Below are 26,075 nucleotides of genomic sequence, written 5' to 3' on the forward strand. Positions count from 1 at the left end.
TAATGACATTAGTGTTATAAAAATGTTGGGAACTGTAATACGGTACTATACGAATTTCAAGAATCGATTTGTGGTAACTTTTCTTGACATAATCAAACTCAATGAATATATTGCAGAAGAAATATATGAATCTGAAATCATCACTAAGAAATAATGGATTAAAGTTGCACCAACTTATTGCACTTATACTGACAATGCATTCGTAATAGTTTAAATTAACAATGATGTATAAGAAATTAAAGGCTGAGATTCCCTGTCTGCTTCTTATCAAGTGTGTAATCATTCACTCCAACTAGCAGTGTCAATGAGTGTCTACCACGAAACAGATTTTCTTATTGTTCTCACAGCCACCTCTTAAACACGCTAAATATAAGCAGCTTTATAGTTTAATGAATTATGGAGTTCCACATTTGATCGCTGATAAAGCGCAAAGTGTATTTATTGTATAAATTTCGTTATTCTACAACAAGTAAATTGAAACAAAACATGCAAGAAAATTTTTTCTAATTGTCTGTTACCTTATAATTTCTTCTTAGAATTTTTAAAAAAAAAAAAAGCACACAAAGCAGCCACGCTAAAAGGAAGAGGAAAATAGAGTCCACGGAAGCACTAGAAAAGGAATATTTCTAGTACAATAAAATCTGCCGAGTATTTTGCTGTTATTCTTGATTGTACACCTGATATTGGCCATCAGGAACAGGGCTGGATTAAGGTATTCCTGTGCTCCGGGCAGAAAGATTATTTTAGTGCCCTTTGCATATCCTAGAAGTCTGGGTAAAGGTACTGACTCCAAGCTATAATCAGCTTCTGGAGCCCTGGGTCTGCACAGTGGTATCGTCACTGTCCACCCTACACCAGGTGGAAAAGGCCCAGGTTCGAAAACCCGTCGATGACATGAGGAACTTTAATGGGGTATTTTCGCTCCATTGCTGAGTTAGTCTGTCTCAGGCGTAGATTGTAAGGAATTTTTTTCCCCAGAAACTGTGTTTTTTTCTCCAGAAACAGGTTTTTCATATAGCAACAACAGACAAATCAACCAGAGAACACATGGGTAGATGTAATCAATTTTGGTCCTTGAGGTTGTCACAGACATTCTCTCAGATATGCCAGACAAGCTGTTCTTGCTACCTGGGAGTCTAAAACGCTGATGGAACTGATATTCGGGTGACACTCAAGTCAAAGTGGACCCAATTTCGGCGAAGTCCGGACGGTCTATGACAGCCAAATCCTCTGCTTGCACCTTCACGATGGTGGGACTGTTAGTAATCCTGGGTATAACCTTCATGCACAAGTACATGGTGGGTGACCTCCCAGGTGTGAACCAACGTAAGCAGGGGTCGAGGTGTGGCGCCCACACCGCATGGAGGAACGCCGCCCCTCTATGTTACCAGGCAGTACTAGGTGGTAGATGACTCTCATCAACCGGCGAAATACCACCACTTTGCTTATTGGAGGCTTGAAGTGGTGGAACCCATGTTTAGTCTCTAGAGCTAAGTTCCGGCCAACCCTTCCCTATCTCTTCCATCATGCAGTATGATTGATGATTTTTGAGGTTATGATGAATGTCGTGGCGAGATCCAATATTCCTTACATTTCAAGGGTACAGATCTAAAACTGTGTTCGCAGGCCGGCCGCTAGTTAGTACACCGGACTGAACCTATTGGTAACTCTCTAGGAAGCTTCCGGATCAGCTAGTGTATAATCTTGCTACCTCTACTCTGCCAGATAGTGACTGGAGGGAGTCCGAGTAGTGTGTATGTGGGGAGCATTGTCGAGGCCACGTTATGTCAAGGATCTGGGTATATTCTTACCACATGTACGCCATATCCAAAAATTTCATTACTTCATACAGCATGTCCCACCCACTTTTTCTTACTATTGAATACACCATGAATTGTCAAAATAATACAGCAAGCTTATCTGCGAAAAGATCTAAACCTCCCAAGGACTTCCTAATTCATTTCACAAATATACGTGGTCTCAATTCTAATCTCAACAATGTCCATTTCCACTTGCAGTCTTCCAAACCCCATGTACTTTTTCTGACTGAATCTCAGTTATCAGTTGATTCAACTACTGCTCATCTCAGATGTCCAAATTATTTGCTGTATGATTCCTTTCGCCTCAAAGGTGGTACTTGTGCATATGTCCGTTCTGATATTCCCTGTCAGAGACTTGGCAATTTGGAATCTCCTCTCTTTGATCTTCTCTGGCTTAAAATCTCTCTACCTCATTGTGTAAAATTCATCTGTTGTCTCTACCGTTCTCCCAACTCCACTAATCACTTGGAGCTCTTTGACTTCCTCTCTTTGCAACTTGACTTTCTCCAGTCCAACTTTCCTAACAGTGAGGTAATTTTCCTTGGTGATTTTAACGTTCACAACTCCAGCTGGCTTCCGTTTTCTAGTCACACCGACCCAGCAGGTCGAGATGCTGAGGCTTATGCAATTACTAATGACCTAGCACAGATTGTTCATTTACCTACAAGAATACCGGACAATCCTAATCATACAGCCAATATGCTTGATCTTTTTCTCACAAACAACCCTTCTAAGTACACGGTCGAAGTGAGAGCTCCTTTAGGCACTTCAGATCACAACTTGGTGATTGTCTCTTCTCCAATGGAACCTTTATCTCATGGCTATTCCCAACCTCGTATTGTTTGGCATTACAAGAATGCAAAATGGGATGACCTGCGAGACTTCTTTTCTTCTTTTCCTTGGTCTGATTACTGTTTCAAAACTTCTGATGTCAACGTTTGCTCAGATCGTGTCAGTGAAATTATTCTTGCAGGAATGGAATCCTTTATCCCACACTCCACTTTAAAATCTCGTCCTTTATCTAAACCTTGGTTTTCCAATAAATGTGCTAAGGCTGTCCAAGAGAAGAACATTGCACATCGTAATTGGCTTGTTTCCAATTCTTCAGTTTCATTTTCTTCCTACACCAAAGCTCGCAACAATTGTAAAGCAGTTATTAATCAGTCCAAACTAGAGTTTGAACAGGCTAAGAGTAGAAAACTTGCTTCTTGCCCTAATGGTAGCCGAGCATTCTGGTCTCTTGCCAAAGCTATTGGCCGCAACTTTTGCCCATCTCTGCTCCCACCTCTGTCCAAACCAGATGGTTCTGTTGTCACTTCAGCCAAGGATAAAGCTGACCTGCTAGCATCCCATTTTTCTTTGAGCTCATGTATTAATGATCTTGGTAAAACACCTCTCACCATTCCTAACACGCTCCATTCAATGCCTCTTGTGGTCTTCCGTCAAAAGGATATCAGAAGGATTTTGATGAACCTTGATGCTAAGAAAGCTCCAGGTCCTGATGGTATTTCTCCACTTGTTCTCAAAACCTGTGCTCCTGAACTTACTCCTATTCTTTGCCGCCTTTTTTCACTTTCTTATTCCAAAGGTTTTTCCTTCTGCTTGGAAATTTGCTCATATCCAGCCAGTTCCTAAAAAGGGTGACAAATCCCTCCCATCCAATTATCGTCCCATTGCAATTACTTCTACTCTTTCTAAAGTAATGGAGAAATCAATTAACCGCCAACTCTTAAACTACCTAGAAACCTTCCGTCTGATCAACGATCGCCAGTATGGATTCCGTCAGTGTCGATCCACTGGTGATATTCTGGCTTATGTTACCCATTTATGGACTAATTCAATGGAAAGGTTCGGTGAAACACAAGTAGTTGCTCTTGACATCTCAAAGGCTTTTGATCGTGTTTGGCATAAAGGTCTTCTAAACAAGCTTCCATCTTATGGTTTGCCAACTGTTTTTAGTAATTGGTTATCCAGTTTTCTCTCTGATCACTCACTGAGGGTGATGGTAGATGGCTCTCTGTCTTCTAACTTCTCCACTAATGCCGGTGTCCCCCAAGGTTCAGTTCTTTCCCCCACTCTTTTCCTCTTGTATATCAATGACCTTCTTCCATTGACTGGTAATCCTATCCATAGTTTTGCCGATGATAGCACATTGCATTCAACTTTCCATTTTGAGAAACCTAGTCCAGCTCAATCAGCTTCAACTTCTCGAAAATCTGCTGCCAATTCCTTAAATGCCGATCTTCAGGTAATTCTCCAGTGGGGCAAAGACAACTTAGTTGATTTCAACCCTTCTAAAACTCAATCTTGTCTTATATCTCGCAAAAAGGATTCTTCTGCTCCTATGCTTATCTTTAGTGACACTCCGATTTCTAGGCAAAATGATATATCTCTTTTGGGGATTACCCTGACTTCTAATCTCTCTTGGCACAAGCACATTACAAATATTGCTTCCTCTGCATCTAAAAAACTTGGTTTTCTCTTTCGCTCTCGGCGTTACTTTTCTCCCAAACAGCTGCTCACTCTGTATAAATCGCAAATCCGCCCTGCCATGGAATATTGTTCCCACATCTGGGGTGGTGCCCCCAAAACCTCTCTCAGGCTTCTTTATTCCATTCAGAAGAGGGCAGTTAGGTTAATTAATGATTCATCTCTAACAGAGTCTCTCCACTCGCTTTCTCATAGACGCACTGTTTCTGCTGCATGCCTCTTCTACAGATACTTCCATGGGCACTGTTCTTCTGAATTGGCTTCTATAATTCCCGCTCTCTCTTTCAAAACAGTCCGAACACGTGCCGCCACCAGCCAACATCCATTTACTGTCCAACTTCAAACCCACAGAACCAACTTTTCATCTTCCTCATTTATTCATTCAACTGCCGTTTTCTGGAACAACCTTCCTTCATACGTATTTCCTGAAAATTACAATCTACAGAAGTTCAAGTCCAATATCAACAAATATCTTCTTTCGTCTTCTCAACCTCCAACCCAAGCACGGTACTAAGTACTATAGGTTATAATACCTCTCGTGTTTGGGGTTCTCATAAAAAAAAAAAAAAATTACGGGAGACCTTAATAAAAATTTTTTTTTTATTCTGTTCAGCACTAATCAGGAACAAACGTCCCAGACAATTAGATATGTCTCCAAAGGAACATTCCCCAATACACCAGTCAGTGTGTGTATGAACAGTTCATAAAATTTATCAATGTAAAGAGCAGTACCTCAGAAAATTTGTACAATGTGCTGAAACAGGAATTCAAAATATTAGGATTAGACATAACATCCGAGGGCAAGGTTATGACAATGGAGCCAATATGAAAGGAAAAGTTTCAGGTGTTCGGGCATGACTTTTACAGGAAAATTCAAGGGCATTTTTTGCACCATATGCTTGTCACAGTTACAATCTAGTTATAGGGGATATGGCCAAAACCTGTCCTGATGCAATGACGTTTTTTTTGGGACACATCAACGTCTGTACGTGCTCTTTTCAGCATCAACAAAGAAATGGTCATTTTCCAAAAATATGTAGTAGTAGTAGTAGTGGCACTTGATGCAAGAAAGCAAGTGTAGGAGCTTATGCAGCATCAGCCAAAAAAAAAAAAAAAAAAAAAATCATACCATACCCTCCAAATGCCTGTCCAGTTCCTCCTTAAATTTATTTAACCTATCAACTTCCACAACGACAGATGGAAGTTTGTTCCAGCAATTAACCACCCGCTGGCTAAAGGCAAATTTCCGCACATCTATTCTACATCTATCCTTTCTTAATTTGAACTTATGTCCCCGTAGGTTCGTATTCTGAACAAGTGGGAGGATCCCATCAGAATTCAGCGTGCTCAACCCATTCAAGGCCTTATAGACCTCAATCAGATCACCGCGCAGGTGCCTAGTCTCCAGCCACTGCAATTTGCAGAACTTAAGCCTCTCTTGGTAAGAGGATCCCTTCATTCCCCTCACCAATCGTGTTGCTCTTCTCTGTACACGCTCAATCAAATCTACATCCTTCCTAAAATGAGGCCTCCAGACCTGTACGCAGTACTCAAGGTGTGGCCTGACCATTGCCTTATACAGAGGGACAATCACCTTCTTTTCCCTGCTAGCAAAATTCCTATATATCATTGACAAAACCCCATGACCTGCCCTAGCAGCCTGTCTGCATTGCTCAGAAAACTTCATATCTGACTGCACAATTATTCCCAGGTCTTTCTGTGAAGGGTCTTTCTGTAGAGCCTTTCTGTGAAACAAGGTGGGAGTGTCGAAATCAGTGCAAGGTATCAAGTTGGTAATTTTGATGATGCGCTTTTGGAAATAACATCAGAATATGCGCAAGCAAGAAGTGAAGCTGAATCACTAGCTAACCAGATGAAGGAATACAAGTTTCTCATTCCTTTAGTATTTTAGCATGATATGATTTTTGTTTCACATAAAGAACTGCAAAGTGATTCTACAGATCTTGCTACAGCACTTTCTTCTTCATTTAAAAACCTTCTGCACTGGATGTAAAAGTATAGACAGACTTGCTTTAAACAAATCTTAGTTAGTGCCACAAAAAAAATATTATTATTAATACCCGTATTTGTGTCTATAAATTGCGTGTGTTCTCTGATCGATTTGCCTGTTTTGCTGCAGGAAAAAAACCCCAGTTACTGGGGGTAAGAACCTTGCTATCTACACCTGAGACCGACTAACTTAGCCACGGAGTGAAAAAAGTCCATTAAAGTTCCTCACATCGTTGGCGGGATTTGAACCCGGGCCTTTTCCACCAGGTGTGGGGAGGATGGTGACGATACCACTGTGCTACCCACGCAGACTAATTGGTGCCACAGAACTTGCAACAGAATTGGAAGTATCTCCAGAATTTCGCACAAAAAAGATTACAAAAAAGAAAGAGGCACTTCAATTACCACCCTGCTGATGAACTCATAACAAATCCTAAGGAAGCTTACAAGGTAAACTGCTTTAATAAAATCGCAGACAAAGCTTTGCACTCTCTAGAGTCATGTAGAGAGTGCATGTAGTCATCTAGAGTCATGTTTCTAGCAGTCAATTAATAACAATCTTTTTGGTTTCTTGGGCAAATTTCCAAGAATTCCAAAGGACAAGTTAGGAAAACATGCTGCAGATTTAGAAATCTGCACTTTCAGATGCTAAAATCATTGAGGGCAACAAATTGGTCGTATGTGAAGGTGGCAGATATTGATGGCCAAATGCTAGTGGAGGAAATAAAAATGCTGAAGCTAACTCTTCCAGAATTGTGCTTCGAAAATCCTTTAAATATTTTACAATTTCTCGCAACTAATGAAAGAGCCACTGGATTTTCGAATTTATTGATATCGCTAAGAATATTTTTAACGATTCCAGTGTCTGGGGAAAGAGGCTTTTCCCGATTAAAGTTTATTAAAACATTTAAATAAATAATTTATTTTTTTATTTAAATAATAAATATTTAAATTATACAAATTATTTTATTAATAAATTATTTAATTAAAACATATCTAAGGTCAACAACGCTTCAAGAGAGACTCACTAGCCTTGCTATTTTATCCATTGAAAGAGAAGCATCAGCAAGGAATTTAACTTTTGAGAAAGTCTTCAAAGATTTTGCCGATAAATGGGCAAGAAAAAATATCCTTCTGATTAGTTTTTGTTTATATTATCAACATTTCTAGTCAATTGTAACAAACTGTAATAATATAAAAATAAACAATTATTAATATTTTAGTTTTTCATTATTTCAGAACATTGAGGGATTAATATTGAATTTTTCAAGGGGCTCTGCCGGCATGCTCCAATTGGGCCTCACATTTGCTAAGGCCGGCACTGTCTGTAGTCAATGAGGAATATTAAAATAGGTGTCAACTGGTTTTACAGTGAATTTAGCTGCATTATCAGCTCTTATTGCTAGGTATGCCACCAGGTCAGGTTTGCCTTAGCCATGTTGTAAAATTTTACTACTTTCAACCTCCTTAGCTGGAAGCATATTCTGAATCTGATCAAGTAGGTTGTTGTGATGTTCCCTTGATTGCTGTAAAGTGAGAATAGCACTGAGACAGTCAGTGAATACAACACTGAATAAAATGATGCAATTTTATGAATTTAACAAAGTGGGGGGGAGGAAAAAAGAGGGTAATAATAAGGTTACTCTAATGCAGTGGTTTTCAACTGGGGTGCCACAACATTCCAGGAGTGCCATGTAATTTGGGTTTGTTACTTAAACTATTTTTTTAATTTATATATATTTCATTATAAAGAGGTACATCCTTATAATGATATTATTATAATTACTAGGGGGGCTTCACCCCCTGCTTGCTTTGCTTGCCAATCCCTGCGCACGCTTTTCTACGTAAAATGTAGAGGTAAGACGGAATAAGTCAATCTTTTCTATGTAAAAGACACCTATCAAAATCCACTGATCAATATCTAATCAGGAAATGACCTATGTAATTATTTACCTGTGCATTTGTAGTGACGTAATTGCCCTGCCCACTTGTACCGAGCCCTTTTCTCCCATTGGCTACCCCACCACACGGCATTCTCAAGGTCGAATAAATATCACTATGTAATTATTTACCTGCGTTTACACAGGTCACTTATGAAAAGGCTTTTTGTTTCGGGTTCCATAATGCATGGGAAATATTGTTGCATTCGAAAGAGGACCAAAATATTTACAAAATACTAAACTATTTACAAATATACAAACTATATCGAGTCCCTTCATCAGCTGACATTAAAATGGAACATCAAATGATACCAGGCGTGGTCACGTATTAGACAGTGAAGCACGTGCACAAAGTTGGTGAATGTTATGGAGGCAACTGTCTTTCAATGAAAGACAATGTACCAGGGAGTATAAAAAATTTCGTACCCTTATCTAGAAATAATAGCCCTAGAAAGGTGAAATTTCATAGGAACTTTAATCCTTTTCTATGTACTCTCCATGCTAGTAATACATTTCTCCCATCTATGGATCAGTTGTTTAATGCCTTTATCATAGAAGTCCACACTTTTTTGCATGAAACCACGATTCCACTTCATTGATGACTGACTTCCTGAGATGAATCAAAGCAGCATCCACACATGGTTTCTTCATTTTCCAAAACAAGAAGTCTGATGGTGCTAAGTCAAGGTGGGTGCTGGAGTAGTTCGAAGCTGCACTGGGCAACGGCTTTTGCAACGGCATCAGCAGTCTTGGAACCCGTTATGTGGAGACCTTAGACAGAGAAGCAGATGGTCATGTAAAATAGGCAGACCCATAACTAAGTCCCACTGCATTTGCAATGAAATTTAATTGCCACACATCTGTCACTCACCACCAGCTGCTGAACCTCTGCAACTGTCTCACTGTCTGTAGATGTTAATGGCCTTCCTTCTCTTGGCTCGTCAAAGACACTTGTACGACTGCACTGAAATTCCTGTTTCCACTTTTTTACAGTGTCACAGGATGGACAATTGTGCCCATACACAGCTTTCATATATTTGTCAATTTCCTGAGCTTTCTTGCCCTGCAAATGCAGGAACTTGATCACCGCTTGATATTCCACTTTGTCAACCATTGTGTCCTTCAGATTCCGGGTTCCACCTCTAGTGTACAATCACCTATGGGAATGAAATTTCACTTTAGTTACTGAATATGTAGACAACTTATTAAAAACTGCATCTTTCTACTATGCAGTAGTTCAAAGCTGCGAACTACTGCAGCACCCACCCTATTCCCCTGACCTAGCACCATCAGACTTCTTGTTTCGAGAAATGAAGAAACAATTGTGTGGATGGGGGCTTTGATTTGTTTCAGGAAGTCATTAATGAAGGTCAAGGTACCAATCAGGTACCTTGATCTTCATTACCAACTTTTTGATAACTCCCTTGTAATTATTTACCTGCGCATTGGTAGTGACGTAACTGCCCCGAATAAATATCACTGGGAGGAAAACTTTTTTAATATACAGAGAGATCATATAACATTTTTTTATATTAGCTATGCATATACAAAGACAGAATCAGATCTAACAGGCAGAAAATTGAATAGGGGTGCCACAAAATAAAATAAGTTACTTAAGGGTGCCATTATTAAAAAAATTGTCGAAAAACCACTGCCCTAATGGCAAGGCCATTGGCCACAAATCTAGTTAAGCTACCCATACACCAAGCCAAAGTTCATATTTCACTATTAGAACTATAGCTCTTATTTAAATCATTATATATTTGGCTGCTATAATAACTTTAGATATTTAGAATCAACTATGTAAAATATTCAGATATCTTTGAAATCAACTTTCTATATTAAATATAACAGCAACTCCATTCTGCATGTACAAAGAGTACATGCAGAATGGAGTTGGCATTAGCAGAGGCATAAAATGCAAGAAAGCAAGCTTATGCAGCATCAGCCAAAAAAAAATAAATACAGCCAGGCCTCACATAACGCTCATTCAATTAATGCGTTTTCAGTTACAGCTATTCGAAAAAAAAAAAATTATACCACTTTTCACAATGCAAATTTCCAGTTAACACGATCTTTTTTTTATGTGATAGTTGAAAAAGATTTGAATCGCACGTTAAGCTTACCTCATGTCGGACGGGCAATAAACAAACGTTTGCCTGCTGCCCGCCTCAGTGTGTTCCATCGGAAGAAGACGTGTCACTTGTTTGTCTCTTGCTATTAACGTCAATGCAGACTTGCATTTAAAATTTCTAATTTTTAAATGAGCCAGATGAAAATGTTACCGTGAAGGAGATAACGGTAAAAGAACTAAATGAAATCTTTCGTATTGCAGAGACCCTCAAACAAAAGGTTTGAGGTTCTCTGCGATATTTATTTTTCCAGGGCCCAGAGAAGATTGTTGTTGGCTATCAGAAATTGATTGATGAAAAGAAAAAAAAGTCAACACTGTTCAAACGACTCTGTTCAGATATTTCAGTAACAAATTGTTTCTTCGTTGTGTATTTTATGTCAGAGGTTCCCAAACTTTCTCAGTTCACGGCACCCTTAGTGTCTCAGTAATTTTTTCATGGCACACCTAGACCAAAAGAAATACCTAACAGTTCTATTTATTAAGTAGTTAGGTCCAAACAACTTAATAAGAAATGTTGAAACTATGAACTTCCTCGAGCTAGTAAATAATAAATAAATTTTCTGTTTATACTCTGGGACGACCAAACGGTCAGAGGAGTTCACAAATATACAGAATACAAGAAACAGCACCGTATTCAGTAGTCACGGGCTTGAACCCCGGTCACTCAAGGCACGGTGTCCGGGATGTCGAGTATCGCTGTTTTCCTCAAATTTTAAATATTCTGCAGCGCACAGTTTGGGAACCACTGTTTTATGCAATAAACATTTAATTCCATGATTATTTTCATTATCTTTTACATGTTTAGTTAAAATGTTATTTAAAAGAGTGGTTGTGTGATCTGGCTTTTTTGGCAGATTTTACCAGTAAATTAAGTGATCTGAATTTGGAATTACAAGGAAAAAATAAAAATGTGGGTGACATGATTAGTAGTATTTCTGCATATAAATATAAATTTTTGGCAATGGCTGAGGATCTCAAAGAAAAAAAATTCGACCATTTTGCAAATATGCAAGCTCATTTGCAAAAATATCCTGTTTTTGAATTTAATAGTCAGAAATATGTTTCTGAAATTGACAAAGTTCTGGATGATTTTAAAACCAGATTCAGTGATTTTAAAACAATTGAAGACATTGTTCAATATATTTCTTATCCATTTAATGTCCACTTAGATACGAAACAAATTTCAGAAAAAATTAGCTGCTTTTTTCACGGAGAAAATATTACTTAAAAATGAAATTATTACATTGCGAAACGATATTTTCCTAAAAGCCAGCTCATCAGAAAGACTTTTGGAAATGTCTGCCGAGAAAAGTACCCAAATGTAAAAAAATGCAGTGAACTTTTAGATTCCTGTTTTGGTTCCACATATCTACATGAATCGGCCTTTTCGTGTTTGAAACAAACAAAGACGAAGGATCGCTCTACTCTTACGGACTTGCATACAGAAGATTCTTTATGGTTGGCCTTATCACAGTACATCCCCAATTTTGAAAGCTTGGCATATGACACAAAGACAAACTTCACATAAATATGTACGAATTTCAAATAAGAATTCTGAATTGTATTTAATTTTAAAATTTATAAACAAAATTTTTCAATATGTGTTGATTAACTTTTTTAACCATGTGCAATGGAATTCTTGAGATGGTAGATCATGGCATATTTTGAAGGAAAAAAGTAGATCGCACCACAAATTAAGTTGGCCACCCCTGGCATATATTAACAGATTAAATGAGAAAAATGGATAGATTAGATGTGTATGAATACCAGTTATGTACTGTATGATAAATGACTTTTGTTTTATATTTGTGTCATTGCTCTTGAGAAACTGACAACTCACATATAATATATATACGCTATATATACTCGCATATTGGGGGGAGATATCCTCACCTGCTGGAAATTCAAATTTTTTTTAATGCAGTCAGGTAGCTTGTGGGGCTTAGTGCTTGAGGGGAGCTGCTGTACAAAAATCATAACAATGGCCACTGACGGCAATACTAAGGTACAGGGAAATAAAAATTAATAAATAAATAACCTCCCCCCACAACTTAGATTTGGTTTCCTCACCAAGCTTAACTGTCAGTTCCTTTATGTCATTAATAATGATATAGTGCCATAAAAAGTCAAAAAAGGAAATATTTTTTATTTTTGATAAAAAGGAAATAAGATTTTTTGAAGATGAAGGAATAAGGGGGGGGGGGGTTAAACTGCAACTCTTCTACGACTATTTCAGTACAAAGCACCAATCAGCACAGAACCCAGGCCATACTCCAATATACGGTGCCCCCTTGTAATTGGCTGTCAGAATGGGGGAAAGCAGTGACTGACAGGTTTTGATCCCGCCTACTCACTGCGTCCCCTCTTCGTTTCACGTGGATGGCACGTGACACGACGTCACTGGAGCGCTAAATGCGAAATTCGTTGCGTGTTCTTTCTTTTGAATGTTGGTTTTTAGTGCGTACGGTGCTGAGCTCTTACTTCTCTGGTTATTGCCTCGTGGTTTTCATTTTGTCGTTATCCCGTTCCATCCTGCTGGTAAACTGTTTCTTTGTTTTTTGCTGCTGTGAGGCGAGTTTAGTTTGTCTTGTATTTCTGTGTTATTTTCACGTATTATTAACGTAGTAGTGTGTCCGTTGCGTTTTTTAAAAAAAAAAAAGAAAAAATTGTATGTTGCCGTTTTGTGCTTATGCAAAGAGCAATTTTATTGTTCGTTGCACGTGTTAATTGACTTTCGTTTCTGTTTAGCCAGAAAAGGTTAGGTTTTCATGCGACTTCGGGAAGGATTCAAGCAAAAACCAGTCGTTGGACGAAAAAAAAAATGTATATTGGGAATTACGTTTTTAATTGTCTTTCGTTTGTGTTTAATTAAAAATGGTAGGTTACCTTTTTGCGGGACTTCGTGAGTTATTTGTCGAAAATTGGTCGTTTGCTGCGTCTCATTGTATTTTTTTCGTTTTGAAGAACGTTTTTGAATTGGGAATTACGTTTTTAATTGTCTTTCGTTTGTGTTTAATTAAAAATGGTAGGTTACCTTTTTGCGGGACTTCGCCAGTTATTTGTCTAAAATTGGTCGTTTGCTGCGTCCCATTATTTTTTTTTCGTTTTGAAGAACGAAATTAGTGTTTAATTTGCAATTATTTTGGCTGCTGCTCCGAAAAAATTGCTGTTGCCGATAATTTCGTTATTTTTCGGTTCCGCCATACTGTTATGTCGCGTGACATTCGCCACGTGCAGTTGTCGAGAAGAAGAGGGGGAACGCAGTGAGTGGGCGGAGTTACGAACCGTACGTCACTGCTTTCCCCCTCTTCTTCTCGACGTAATTGTCAAAGGGGCACCGTGTTCTGGAGTATTACCCAGAACCAAAAGGACGTTTTCTGCCGCAAATTAAATATGTACCAAAATTAGATTCAGTTTAAACCATAACACTATTGAGTTACTTATGAGCTCACTTTATTCGGACAGGTAGTGTGGACGCTCATTTTTTTTTTTCTAGAATAATTGTATGTTTAATAATTTAAACATACAGTTTAAAATATTTATTATTGTAATAAATGTTTGATTTAAAACATGAATTCAAGTAACCCCAGGGGCTCTCATCTGGTGAGTATGGGCTTGGCACACCCAGGTTCCTGAGCTGGATATCATCATTCTTCACTTTCTTGGTGATTCCCTTCCATTCTACTTCTGACTTTCATTTTCTCTCTCTCTCAGGGTAATTCAGAATTTTTTTTTTTTTTTTGGCTGGTGCAGCATAAGCCTCAGGCTTCCTTGCACTATCAGGGGCTAGATATCATCATTCTTCCTTTTCTTGGTGATTCCTTTCTACTTCTCTCTCTCTCAGGGTAATAGGGAATTTTTTTTTTTTTTTTGCCGGTGCAGCATAAGCTTCAGGCTTCCTTGCACCATATGCCTAATAATAATAATAATAAAATATGGTTAATAATAATAATTACTTGTTTTTTCCTTACTTCATTACACCTAATTGTCATCAAAATTTATTGAGAAAAATGGGGGTTTTTTTTGGAATACCGGTATCATAATTTAAAATACCGGTATTAAGAGTTTGACCGGTATCGTGAGCGCAATAAGTTTGCGTCCCCTGGCCTAGGGGAAGCGGGACTCACAGCTTGAGAAGCACTGAACCGGAACACGACCAGATTTTTATTTTTATGCCTCTATTCCAATGATTGTCGGTCAAAAATATATCAAAAGATATGAAATAACGTCAAGAGGTAACGTACTCTAAAATCGATTGAATCATCACTTGATTTTCCATGACGACAACCATAGGAAACACTTATATCGCTGGTGAACAACCTACATTTCAAACGTACATACATTATACACAGAAATATATCCGGTCAGAAAGAGTTCATCTGACAGAAGTACGCCCAGCTAAGAGGTTCGCAGACGAAACATTTGACACGAGTAATACAAACATCGACGATTCAACCGACAGCACAGAATAGAAGTTCCGGAATAAAAGGTAAAATGATATGTATAAATTAGTAACATTAAGAAATACTTACCCTGTAAAATAAGAACTTTATCCACCCACCAAACTAAAAAATAATGCTATTATACCTCATTAATTTACATTACCTTCCTACCCACAAACCATTATAATTCTCAACGGTGAATCTATTAATTTAAAAGAACTTAAAAATATTGAATTTTCAGCCCAAAAAAAGCCCATCCCTCACTGAATTATGAAGGAAGCTTACAATCATAACACGACCGGAAACCAATAAGTGCTGTATTGCCGAATAGGAACAATAGCGAAGTTAGTAGGAACCAATTTAATTTGGTTAATTGTATATAAGCAGCACTGAAAACAAGAAAGTACCAGCATGTATAGTTCTCAAGAATCGAAAAACAGTAATTACTACAATAATCTCCACATATAAATTCGACAGCTGATTTAACTAATACAGTTTCATTTGGTTCATCCATTGAATGTTCGCCTGTTGACTTGTGAAAGCAGTAATACAGTGGCTTCTACTCTTTTTTTTTTTTTTTTACCTAATGGCCAAAATAAACAATATGCCAAAGGTCGTGGTACAATGAGTAATGGCCGGCCGCAACAACAGTTCTTTACCAATTTCCGAAAGAGAATTTTCACCTTTGTTATCAACGTTTACATTAGCAGTTTAATTCTTTTTTACCTTTAATAATTAAACACAAAATTCTAAAAATTATTATATAAAACTAATAACAGCATTATTATTAGTAGTAGTGAGACGAGTACAGAGAAGGGCAACTAGATTGGTGAATGGGACAAAGGGGTGCTCTTACGAAGAAAGGCTTAAGTTTTGCGAATTACAGTGTCTGGAAACTAGGCACCAGCGAGGTGATCTGATAGAGGTGTACAAAGCCTTGAATGGTTTGAGCATGCTCAATGCTGATGGGATTCTTCCTCTTGCTCAGAATAATCACCTGAGAGGGCATAAATTCAACTTGAGGAAAGACAGATGTAGGATAGATGTGCGGAAATTTGCCTTTAGCCAGCGGGTGGTTGGTAGGTGGAACAGACTTCCATCCCTTGTCGTGGAAGTTGATAGCCTAAATAAGTTTAAGGCTCAGCTGGACAGGTATTTCGAACGAACAGAGGGGTGAAGTGGAAGTGGTTATTTTTATTTATTTATGTTACTTTTTTTTTTTTTTTTTGGCTGATGCTGCATAAGCTTGCTTTCTTGCATCAAATGCCTCTACTAATGCTAATGCTAATGCTAATGATAACAGCCTCTGTAGCTGAGTGGTCAGGAGTGCTACTACACTCCCGCTCCTAACCACTTCCACCACCCTGCAGTGGGTTGATAATGGCTGCACTTTATCTTTTTTTTTTTTTTTTTGAGCAGCAAGACAGGCAGGATTTTTAGTCAGCAGGTACATTCAAGAAAAAAAGAGGAACCAACTGCTTTCTGCTAAACTACCTATTACTTTTGGTTTTAAAAATAAGTGTCTGAATATCTGCATATTCCTGCATTACAAAAATTTATATTAAACATATAAATAATAAAAACAAATTGTTTTACGCCTTATGATCATTGTACATACATTCTAAGTCATACAACAAATTTAAAAATCGCTAAAGACATTATAGGATTCATCTAATTTAATGATAAAGAAAGATGAAATATATATAAATGTAATATTTTTAAAGACAATGAATAACTACTTAAGTTCTGCAATGTACTCAAATAACTACTAAAATAGTACCGCAATTGTACATTGCGGTACTATTTTTCTAAAAGTGCACCAGAATACCAGATTTCAACGTCACGGGGTGCAACGTACCTGCTGACCCTACCCTGACTATGCCACTGCATATGAGGCAAAAAAGTAAACTTATAAAGAATCAGCACGAAAAAAAAGAAACGACATCACTTGCCCACTCTCTCCAATAATCGTCTAGTTCTTCTTGGAATTTATTCAAACTGCCCACCTCCAAAATGCCAGATTTGTTCCCACAGTCAGCCACTTTCCTAAAATGAAGCCTCCGTACATATATGCAGTACTCAAGCTTTATAATACCTTCATCAGTAGCATTAATAAATGTAGAAAAGATAATGGGCCCAGCGCTGAAACTTTGAGTGACTCCACTAGTAACATTAGTCCATGAAGAGCTATATCCGTCAATAATCGCTCTCTGTCTTCTCCAACTCAATCAACCCTTTATCAAGAGCACTAACTTGCCCTTAATGCCACCCTCCTCTCATCATATGCTTAATATAATATTTTTAATTACTGAGGAAGAATTATAAAACATCATAAGAAAGCAATACACAAAAATGGAATATTTTGAAATGTCAGTCAGACATTATAATTTTTGAAATGCTGATAATAAGCTCTGGTACTGTAACACTTATAGCTGCCTCTATCTCCGCGGGCGACACAATGTAAAGAAACGGCCCAACGTAACGAAATGTTGAATACTGCCACCCTGCTGGTTGATGCACAGCAAGTTCGTTTATATATAAGTGACATCTTATATCAGGTGGTCAAGTAGCCATGTGGTCGATGTTATTGGAAAGTTTTAGTGCCTACGGTGACCAGCCGAATGTCTTAATCCGCCATTACAGTACATTTATTGAAACGGTTACTTTAATATCATACAAACAACATAACAGAAGCAAACTGTGTTTCATTGAAATTTCCCCAGCTACGGTGCTCGACAAAATTAACAGAACAAAATGTTTCTCATGAATGTTTTATTGTTAACGGTGTTATCGAACGAGAATATTTGATAGAATAGGCATCCTGACATGCAAATTCCAAGGATTCAATAGAAATCGACTTACCGAGCCACACATTATGCAAATTATTCATTCCATTTTTAGGTTTGTTCAGTGGGATAGCCACATCTCCATTGCTCAGGATGGCAAGTTATCGTCTTTTAGATGATTCTTTGAGATGACGGGCCGTCTTGAAGCAGGGAAATCGCAGGCGTAGGTGACACGTTGGCTTAACGCGTCACGCAATGTCCTCTCGGAACTATGGATGCAGTTTCAGGAGAGAGGAACCATTACAAGTGAGTGCCCAAGGTCATTCGAATGCCACGCCAACCAGAACAGACCGCTATCAGACTCCAACAGAAAGAAGGAACCCTACGAAGTACAGTCATCAACTGTCTCTTGAGGAGTCTGCGACTACAGGTAAACACATTTACAACCGAACTGTGTTAAGAAGGCACAATTCAGGATGACTTTAAAAAGGAAGCGAGCGGTCTGTATCCCATTAACCCAAGTCTGCGCGGGGAGGAGAGTGCTATCGTCATGGTCCTCCTCACACCGGGTAGAAAAAGGCCCGGGTTCGAATCCTGTCGATGACGAGAAGAACTCTTATGGGCTTTCCGCTCCGTGGCTGAGTTAGTCGGTCTCAGGCGTAGACAGCAAGGTTTTTTTTTTTTTCCCCTGTAAACGGGTTTTTTGTCCAGCAAAACAGGCAAACCGACCGGAGAACATACGCAATTTACAGTCATAATACATATATGGGTATAGGTAAGAGATTACGGGTGGCCCTAATATAATAATTTGAATTTGAATTTGATTTCCATCAGTCCCAAACTACCGCATAGCTTGTCTAAACTGTTGCCATAAAGATGTGACTTCGACCCCTGGCAAATAAGGTACAGTTCTGTTTTCTGATGAGTCCCATTTCAGCCTACGAACAAATTCTAGATGTTATTCCATCTGAAAACAACAATGAATGCAATACCATTCCTCCATAATTAGAGAAAGGACACATATGGAGGCTGTCCTCTTCTGGGTCGGAATGTTGTAAAGGAAGATGTTTAGACCAATTAAATGAGGTACGTATCCTCTTACATTATCAAAATTAGAGTCTATTTAGTAAAATTAGAGTCCATTTCCATCCTTCCTTTCAGCTCTTCAGGAAGATGAATATTTTCGCATTCAACAATCTTGGAACAAATTTACTGATATTCAAAGCATAAACGGCAGCCATAAAAAGTTGCAAATAGGGTTCGAGGAGCTGCTCGCGATACCTCTGTGCAGTTACAGAATCCCTATCAAAAACAAGAAGGTTGCAGCCGTTGATCAACATTCAGCTCCACACTAGAACAAACTTCATATGTGTGCTTTCTCTGATTTTGGAGGAATGGTATCGCATTCTTCATTGCTTCTTGAGACCACGCACCTGCAAGAATCTGATTGTGATTTTTAAGGCTTTGAATGGATTCAGATAGCATTCTTTCTCTTTCTCCGACTATACGGATAAGGGAGCATAAATTCAAACTGAGGAAGGATGGTTGCAGGATAGTGTGAGGAGGTCGGCCTTCAGCCAGTGGGTGGCTGACTGTGGGAACAAATCTGGCATTTTGGAGGTGGGTAGTTTGAATAAATTCAAGGAAGAACTAGACAATTATTGGAGAGGGTAGACAAGTGATGTGGAAGTGTTTTTTTTGCTGATGCTTTATAAGTTTACTTTTTTTGCCTCATATGCAGTGGCATAGTCAGGGTAGGGTCAGCAGGTACGTTGCACCGCGTGTTGAAATCTGCTATTCTGGTGCATTTTTAGTAAAATAATACAGCGATATACATTGCACAACTTACTTAAATAGTTATTCAGTGTGTTAAAAAAATTAAATTTATATCTATGTTTAATTTTTCTTTATAATTAAATTAGATGCATCATATAATGTCTTTAAAGATTTTTAAATTTGTGTATGTGAAATGATCATAAGGCGTAAAATAATAATTTGTTTTTATTATTTACATGTTTTATATAAATTTTTGTAATGCAGGAATATGCAGATATTCAGACATCAAAAGTAATTGGTAGATTAGCAGTAGGCAAATGGTTCCTTTATTTTCGTGAATGTACCTGCTGACAAAAAATCCTGGCTGTCCCGCTGATCATAAAAAAAAGGTAGACTGCCCCATTATCAACTCCATGCAGCATGGAAGCCTCTACAAAAATCCATGTTGAAGGAATTGGACCATAACTTGCCACGTTATTCCAATGCAGATTGGCAGATCGACGGTATTTAGTAGTGAGGGGCTTGAAAGCCAGTTTATTCAAAGATCGTGTGCTACTGCATTCCCGCTCTTACCCATTCAGCTGCAGAGTCCATTATCATATGTCACTACTAATTATAATAATTTTGTTATTAGTTTTATATTTAAAATAAAAGGGGGCAAGAATATTTGCTAATGCTATCCAGGCAGTGTTAGGTGGGTCGGAGAACTGCTAGCTTGCGGGGGCGGGGATGCAGAGTCTAAAAGGTTAACAGTGGCCACAGGCAGAGACAAAAGTGATTCTTGCACTACTTCTATTAGAATGATCAGCAGCCTGGAAAGCAAGGCAATGGAGATTTCCACGACTGCTGGAAGTCGTAGTGGAACAAATAAATATATCGGCTGTGTTAGGTTAACTAAGAGTAGAAACAGGTGGATGTATACTCCTTGTACATCAATGCTAGGAGTATAGTTAATAAATTTGATGAGCTTGAAGTGCTAGTCAAGATATCAAAGGCATATATTGTCGAGATATCAGAGACGAGGTGTCACACAGACATAAGCAGTGCGGAACTGGAATTTGGGGAGTACAACGTGTACAGAAAGGATAGACAGGACAGGAAGGAAGGAGGGCTATGCTGTTAGTTAAGAAATATATAAAAAGAAATAAGGAGTGCAACCAATTGATGTGGTGGACAATGCAATGTTGAGTCTGTTTGGTGTGACATAAGCACTGGAAAAGGAAAAATGAAAGTAGGTGTGTGTTATAAGCCTAATGGATCTGATCAGTATAATGACCAATTGTGCAGAGAAATAGAGTGGGCCAGTAAATCAGAATGTATTATAATTGGGGATTTTAACTTTCCAGATATCTACTGGAACTTGTGGATTGGTCACTCGCACACTAGCAAGGGTTTTGTGGATTTATTGGATGACTGTTTTCTACAGCGACATGTTCGAGAGGGAACCAGAGGGAGTAGTACTTGATCTGATTATCAGCAGTGATTATTCATGCATTAAAATTTAAAGATAAAGGAACCACTGGGTGACAGTGATCACAATGTACTGATGTCGGAATTACTTAAAGATGTAACTACCATCAAGGCTAAATGGAAGAGCTATTGATTTCATAAAGGTGAAACAGCGGTCTCAGACAGTTTTTAAATTATGTACAGTGGGATCAACTGATGATGTTACCAACGTTGAATTCTGGGAAACCTTCAGGGACTTTACTTGGGACGCTACTACACTTTTCATTCCAACTAAGAAATACTGTACAGGGTTCAGGCCTAAATCGATGTCCGATGAACTAATGAGGCTCGGGGTAGAGAAGAAAAATGTATGGGATGCATATTATTATTATTAATATTATTATTAAAAGCCATATGGTGCAAGGCAGCCTGAGGCTTATGCTGCACCAGGAAAAAAAGAAAAGTTTCCCGAGTTACCCTGAAAGAGAGAGAGAGAGAGAGAGAGAGAGAGAGAGAGAGAGAGAGAGAGAGAGAGAGAGAGTCAAAAGAAAGGGAATCACCAAAAAAGAGAAGAATGATGATATCCAGCTCAGGACCCTAGGTGTGCCAAGCCCCCATACTCACCAGATGTGAGCTCCCGGGGTTAATAAAGCATCAGGTGACACAGAAGCCTATGGAAGATATAAACTGTAATGTATGGAAGATATAGTCTGTAATCAAGCCACAAGGGAGGTTGAGCAGGCGAAGATTACGAGAAATTCTTAACAAACGATGCAAAGAAAAACAGAAAGAGTTCTTTATTTATGTAAACTCATGGAGTTTACATAAATAAAGGAGGGCAGTTCATGGAGTCTTGTCAATAGTATATACGAATTTTGCTAGCAGGGGCAGGGAGGTGATTATCCCGTTATACAAGGCAATGGTCACGCCACACCTAAAGTACTGTGTACAGGTCTGGAGGCCTCATTTTAGGAAGGATTTAGAGTTGCTAGAACGAGTACAAAGAAGGGCAACAAGATTGATGAGGGGATAAACAAAGAGATGCGCTTACCAAGAAAGGCATAAGTTCTGCAAATTGCAGCGCCTGGAGAATAGACACCTGTGAGGTGATCTGATTGAGGTGTATAAGGCCTTGAATGGCTGGAGCAAGCTGAATGCTCATGGGATTCTTCCTGTTTTGCTTTTTTTTTTTTTTTTTATGAGAACCCCAAACACTAGAGGTATTAGAACCTATAGTACTTAGTACCGTGCTTGGGTTGGAGGTTGAGAAGACAAAAGAAGATATTTGTTGACATTGGACTTGAACTTCTGTAGATTGTAATTTTTAGGAAATACGTATGAAGGAAAGTTGCTCCAGAAAACGGCAGTTGAATGAATAAATGAGGAAAATGAAAGGTTGGATCTGTGGGTTTGAAGTTGGACAGCAAATGGATGTTGGCTGGTGGCGGCACGTGTTCGGACTGTTTTGAAAGAGAGAGCGGGAATTATAGAAGCCAATTCAGAAGAACAGTGCCCATGGAAGTGTCTGTAGAAGAGGCATGCAGCAGAAACAGTGCGTCTATGAGAAAGCGAGTGGAGAGACTCTGTTAGAGATGAATCATTAATTAACCTAACTGCCCTCTTCTGAATGGAATCAAGAAGCCTGAGAGAGGTTTTGGGGGCACCACCCCAGATGTGGGAACAATATTCCATGGCAGGGCGGATTTGCGATTTATACAGAGTGAGCAGCTGTTTGGGAGAAAAGTAACGCCGAGAGCGAAAGAGAAAACCAAGTTTTTTAGATGCAGAGGAAGCAATATTTGTAATGTGCTTGTGCCAAGAGAGATTAGAAGTCAGGGTAATCCCCAAAAGAGATATATCATTTTGCCTAGAAATCGGAGTGTCACTAAAGATAAGATTAGGAACAGAACAATCCTTTTTGCGAGATATAAGACAAGACTGAGTTTTAGAAGGGTTGAAATCAAATAAGTTGTCTTTGCCCCACTGGAGAATTACCTGAAGATCGGCATTTAAGGAATTGGCAGCAGATTTTCGAGAAGTTGAAGCTGATTGAGCAGGACAAGGTTTCTCAAAATAGAAAGTTTAATGCAATGTGCTATCATCGGCAAAACTACGGATAGGATTTCCAGTCAATGGAAGAAGGTCATTGATATACAAGAGGAAAAGAGTGGGAGAAAGAAGTGAACCTTGGGGGACACCGGCATTAGTGGAGAAGTTAGAAGACAGAGAGCCATCTACCATCACCCTCAGTGAGCGATCAGAGAGAAAAGTGGATAACCAATTACTAAAAACATTTGGCAAACCATAAGATGGAAGCATGCTTAGAAGACCTTTATGCCAAACACGATCAAAAGCCTTTGAGATGTCAAGAGCAATTACTTGTGTTTCACCAAACCTTTCCATTGAATTAGTCCATAAATGGGTAACGTAAGACAGAATATCACCAGTGGATCGACACTGACGGAATCCATACTGGTGATCGTTGATCAGACGGAAGGTTTCTAGGTAGTTTAAGAGTTGGCGGTTAATTGATTTCTCCATTACTTTAGAAAGAGTAGAAGTAATTGCAGTGGGACGATAATTGGATGGGAGAGATTTGTCACCCTTTTTAGGAACTGGCTGGATATGAGCAAATTTCCAAGCAGAAGGAAAAACACCTTTGGAAAAAGAAAGTGAAAACAGGTGGCAAAAGTAAGTTCAGGAGCACAGGTTTTGAGAACAAGTGGAGAATTACCATCAGGACCTGGAGCTTTCTTAGCATCAAGATTCATCAAAATCTTTCTGATATCCTGATATCCTTTTGACGGAAGACCACAGGAGGCATTGAATGGAGCGTGTTGGGAATGGTGGGAGGTGTTTTACAAAGATCATTAATACATCAGCTGGAAGAAAAATGGGAGCTAGCAGGTCAGCTTTATCCTTGGCTGAAGTGACAACAGAACCATCTGGTTTGGACAGAGGTGGGAGCAGAGATGGGCAAAAGTTGCGGCCAATAGCTTTGGCAAGAGACCAGAATGCTCGGCTACCATTAGGGCAAGAAGCAAGTTTTCTACTCTTAGCCTGTTCAAACTCTAGTTTGGACTGATTAATAACTGCTTTACAATTGTTGCGCGCTTTGGTGTAGGCAGAAAATGAAACTGAAGAATTAGAAACAAGCCAATTACCATATGCAGCATTCTTCTCTTGGACAGCCTTAGCACATTTATTGGAAAACCAATGTTTAGATAAAGGACGAGATTTTAAAGTGGAGTGTGGGATAAAGGATTCCATTCCTGATCATGGGATTCTTCCTGTTGCTCAGATTAAGAACCTGAGGGGGCACAGATTCAAATCTAGGAAAGACAGTTGTAGAATAGATGTGCGGAAATTTGCCTTTAGCCAGCAGGTCGTTGATTGGTAGAATAAGCTTCCATCTTTTGTTGTGGAAGTTTTGTATTTAATTATTAAAGGTAAAAAAGTATTAAATTGTTAATATAAACGTTTATAACAAAAGTGAAAATTCTGTTTCGGAAATTGCGTAAAGAAATTGCTAAATTCTTGCGGCCCGCAATTCTCAATGCTGTCACGACCTTTGATATATTGTTTATTTTGGCCCTTAGGTAAAAAAAAAAATAATAATAAAGTTAGACGTCCTGGTATTACTGCTTTCACCAACAGAAGTCATCAGGCAAATACTCAGTGCATGAAACAAACGCAACTCTATTAGTTAAATCAGCTGCGTAATTTATATGCGAAGATTATTGTAGTAATTAGTGTTTTTTGATTCTTGCGATATGCATCTGGTACTTTCTTGTTTTCAGTACTGCTACTTATATAAACCAAACTAAACTGGTTCCTTTGTACTCCCATCCCTGTTGTATCTCTTCGGTAATCCAGCTCTGAATACTAGGCATCTGGGAGGAGATTTTAATTTAAGTGTATAAGTGCTTGAACGGTTTGCATAGGCTCCATGCTAATGGGATTCTTCCTCTTGCTCAGATTACGAACCTGAGGGGGCATAAATTCAAATTGATGAAAGACTGTTGTAGAATAGATGTTCGGAACTTTGCCTTTAGTCAGCGGTTAGTAGATTACTCGAAGAAACTTTCTTCTGTTGTTGGGAAAGTTGACAGCTTAAATAAATTCAAGGAAGAGCTGAAGTAACTTTTACAGCGCATCGTTGAAGACCCCAACTGCATATGTGGGGAAAGTGAAAGCTGGAGCCACATAGTCTATGATTGTCAACACTATGAAGACCTCAGAGGGCTACTAATAACAAGGTTAAGATACTTCCCAAAAGGACTGGAGCACCACTTCCTGGACACTGAGGATGAATATAGGGCACTCTCCCAGTATGCGCAAGACTTATTCACCAGGAGAAAAACACTAATAGCTATCTACAGCAACGTACACAGAGATTGACAAAAATCGACGCCAAATGTGACAAAAAAAACTGAAACCCTGCAGAGGACCAGTACTTGGACAAGAAGAGTGCTGATCACACGGAAGAGAAAAGCAAGGACGGGGGAATGCAGCACAGACAGTAGAGAACAGACTAAACGCAGCACAGTTGCAAACAGCTTGATGGCGATCTGAAGAGGACACCCTCGCCCTCTTCACCTATTATTCCCACTTCCTTGGGGGGGAGGGGACATTTTTTGTTCCTTCTTCTCCACCCCCAAACTTCTACTCTGGTGGGGCATGGGCATGCCCCACTGAAAACTGGGGCTATCTACTCTATTGGCCCCATATTTCTGTCTTTTCCCCCCAATCTTCGGTCTCCCTCCCCTCTCTACCTTCATCATAGCGAAAGCCCCACACGTCAAAAACTTAATATGATAAAATTACCATACGCCCAAAACTCGGCCTAGCAAACCAAAGCGACATTACCCCAGCGCAGATTTTTTATTTACTTATATATATATATTTTTTTTTTGTTTTTTATTATTATTATTTTTTATTTTTTTTATTTATTTATTTTTTTATTTTTTTTTTTTTTTTTAAGGTCCTAGCCGCCGAAATCCCAGGAAATTAAGCGGCAGGACCTGCCAGAGTGAATCTACAGCTACTGGGTTCCTGGTCTGCCTCCACGGGGCGTAAGTGGGACAACGTTGGGCCTCAATAGGGGTCCAACGGCTAAATGACCAGATGAACAACGGTACAGAACACAACACATGAACAATTCCCACACACTTTTAAATCTCTGGCATTTCCCAGTGAACTGGTTCACCACAATGAAAGCAACGCGG

General features: G+C 38.9%; 1 protein-coding gene across 1 annotated transcript in view; it reads right to left on the reverse strand.

Moving 5' to 3' along the window:
- The window catches only part of LOC150090812 (CKLF-like MARVEL transmembrane domain-containing protein 4), a 90,848-nt gene extending 75,829 nt beyond the window's left edge, over window positions 1–15,019 (reverse strand). Inside the window, exon 1 of the mRNA XM_090380162.1 lies at window positions 14,927–15,019. The gene's annotated coding sequence lies outside the window, so the exon portion shown is untranslated. The remainder of the gene's footprint in view (window positions 1–14,926) is intronic.
- Between the last annotated feature and the right edge of the window lie 11,056 nt (window positions 15,020–26,075).

Source organism: Mastigoproctus giganteus, chromosome 1 (genome assembly GCF_048544385.1).
Source record: "Mastigoproctus giganteus isolate SK-2022 chromosome 1, ASM4854438v1, whole genome shotgun sequence".
NCBI classification, from domain to species: domain Eukaryota; kingdom Metazoa; phylum Arthropoda; class Arachnida; order Uropygi; family Thelyphonidae; genus Mastigoproctus; species Mastigoproctus giganteus.